Raw genomic sequence first — 3,179 nt, 5'->3', positions numbered from 1 at the left:
TATTTGCCTGTCTTTTAAGTAGAATTTGTTCTTCTTCTATGAGAGATAACTCAGCCCATGACAAATAATCTTTGGCAACACTCACTCCTGAGCTCGCTCTCTCTCTCTCTCTCTCTCTCTCTCTCTCTCTCTCTCTCTCTCTCTCTCTCTCTTTCTCCCCCCTCCCCAGGAAGATGCAAACCTAATTTTCAGCCTACATCATCTTTTAGAGACAGAAAACTGGCTTCTAGAACACACACATCATCCCCTGTTTGAGCAAGCTATGGTTTCCTCTTTCCCTCCTCATCTTCCCACAGGGTGGGATGTCACCAAAACGTGAGCCTTACAAGGAAGGTCTTAATATCCCAATTTGCCAAACTGGTCTTTGTCCAGTATCCTCTATTTCAGGAAATGGCCGCCAAATCCACCCTCTTATTAAGCCAATAACTTAGACTTAACCTTGATTCTTTTTCCCTCATCCCTCACATCTAGTCTCTTGCACTCTTCCTCACATTCAATACATTCAACCTCTGAAACCTAACTGACTTTCACACCCTTCTCACCATCCCCATGACCACCTGTCTGCTCCAAGCTATTATCACCTCCCACCTTGATACTGCAATTGCCTCCCAACTGCGTTAGGCTCTCTCTCTCCTGCTTTCGTCCCCTTCAAACCATTCGGCACCCAGCAGCCAGAGTCATCTTTCCATGTGTTACTTTCCTGCGGAAAGACTTTTGGTAGCGGCTCATTTCAAGTGGAGTAAAACCCAGATTCCACCGTGGCCTACAGGATCTGGCTGCCACTGCATGGCCAACATGACCCATGCCCTCCTCCGCCTCCGCCTCCCGTGCCAGGGTCCAGTCACACTGGCTTCTGCCCATTATTGGAGCATGACCATTTCTGCCCTGCTAGGGGACTTTCTCTGGTGCCTTGCCTGACTGGCTCCCTTATCCTGCCAGTCTCCATGTAAGTGCCTTTCTTCAGAAAGGCCTTCTCTGATGATTTTATCTGTCACAGCCTCTTATTTATTTCCCTTCTGGTAATTATCGAATTTACCTGTTTATTTGTGTGTCTTCTGTCTCTCCTGACTAGAACTGAAGCTCCATGAGGAAAAGGACTTTCCTTGATTCTCAGTTGTGTCCGCAGCCCCTAATAGCATGCCAGGCACATAGTAGGAACACACCAAATATTTGTGGAATCATTTCATGAATGATTGGGAAGAGAAGGAAGAGGAATGAGCTAGATAATGCATCGCTGAGGCTATGCACCTCTGCATGATTAAGGGTTGATTGCAGCTTTGGAGAAAAGAGATGGCAGCTTTTACTTAGTGTATCCACTATAGCCATTAGCTACTATTTACACATTTATCAGTCAAGTCATTCTCCTAATGTGCACCAATCAGGACTCTGGTGACAAGTACAGGAACCAAGTTAAGCTAACTTAACCAAAACAAGAATCCATTATAAGGCTTCTGGCCTGCCTTATGGAACCTAAGCAGTGGAGACTTAGAAAGGAACTAAAATCAGGAAACTCACATTGTCGGAAAGCTAGGGAATTGGAAAGCTAGGGTCTCTCTCTTTCTCTCTCTCTCCTGCTTTTCCCTGCACAGCTTTTCTTTCTTCTTTCTCTGCTGATCAGCTTTCTTCATGCCTGTCCCTCATAGTTTCTGACCTTTCACATATCTGCTGTCCTAGACCTCAGATGGAGCTTGAGTCTCACCGAATTGAACCTCCAAACTTCCTGAGAAAGAGATTTTAATTGCCTGAACTTGAGTAGGCGTTCAACCCCAGACAATTATCTATAGCCACTGAGCTAGAACTATCTGTACAAACACTCCCCATACACAGGGTATCACCGTGAAAAAATGGGGGTGAGGGCGAGGGAGTTTAGTGGCACAATTCCGGGTGACAAGGGGAATCATTGGCTTTTTGACTAGGTAAACATCTCAAAATACATCTGCTAGAGAATTCAGATTACCTACTGGGACATAATCATCCTCACGCCGTCCTGGTTATCTTTTCTATCAATACTTGCTCTTTCCAACTAGTTTACCTCTGGAGGATCCAGGCTTTGGGCTGATTCTTTAATTCCTGGAGGCTTCCAGGCATTGAACCAGCACCATATGGGAGAGGAAGAAGGGAAGAGAAGTACTTTTATGTCACTGAAAGAGGAGAATTAAATCAAGGAAACAATAAGTATATTTTAAGCATCAAAGCATGACAAATTATTTCTAAGAGGAGAATTGGATTAAGAAAAGAATAGCACATATGAAACATGAAAGCTTGATGGATTATTTTAAGTTGTTGCCTTTGAGTCATTTTTTTTCAAACCAAATGACTCAGCCACCAAGAGATTCTTTTGTTATATGATCAATCTTACTTTCTTGCTAATATGGCAAGTTCAAATGATGATGTATTTCTGATTAAATTTTGCATTGATACAGCAGCCTGTTTCTCCGTCCTTATGCTCACTTTTATGAAGCATTATCTTCCAACATTGATGCTTGAATCTATAGAAACTGACCCATCGATACATTTGAATTAAAACTAACTGGTTGAATTTGGGTGTAGGATTTTAAGTTTTTATGGAACAATGCCATGCAAGATAGAATAGACATATTTAGGAAAAAGGTTTCCTTAAAGGCCATATGGTATATTGGTTCATATTCTGCCTCTGTGGCCTAATGATTCAAACCCTGGTTTTTGCCTCTTTACTAGCTGTGTGATCCTCGACAAAATACTTAATTTCTTATCATAAAATAGAAATAGGAATAGCACTTGCCTCTGAAGGAATGGGTGAGGTTTACTTGAAAGAATGGATTCTATCAGTTAGGGATCGCACTGGACTGCAAATAACAGAATCCCTGACTGAATAGTAGCTTCAGCAAACCAGGGGATCAGTTTTTCTCACTCACCAAGAAGCCCAGAGGTAGGTAGTTGTTAGCCTTGATTAAGGAACTCAAAGATTTCAGAGCTGAGGTCTTTACAGTTTCCATGATCTTTCATAACCTCAGTATAGCCTCAACCATCATGCCTATATTCCTAACAGCGAATAAGATTCAATCAAGAGACCACAACGTCCACAGGGCAGTTAAAAACTTTAAGTCAGGGCCGGCCGAGTGGCTCAGTTGGTTAAGAGCTCGCTCAAGAGTTTGAGCTCTGAGCAACAGCGGTTCGAGTCCAGCCCGAGCTGAGCAGCC

The sequence above is a fragment of the Hipposideros armiger genome, unplaced genomic scaffold (assembly GCF_001890085.2).
Source record: "Hipposideros armiger isolate ML-2016 unplaced genomic scaffold, ASM189008v1 scaffold_682, whole genome shotgun sequence".
Classification (NCBI taxonomy): domain Eukaryota; kingdom Metazoa; phylum Chordata; class Mammalia; order Chiroptera; family Hipposideridae; genus Hipposideros; species Hipposideros armiger.
This window is presented reverse-complemented; position numbering follows the sequence as displayed.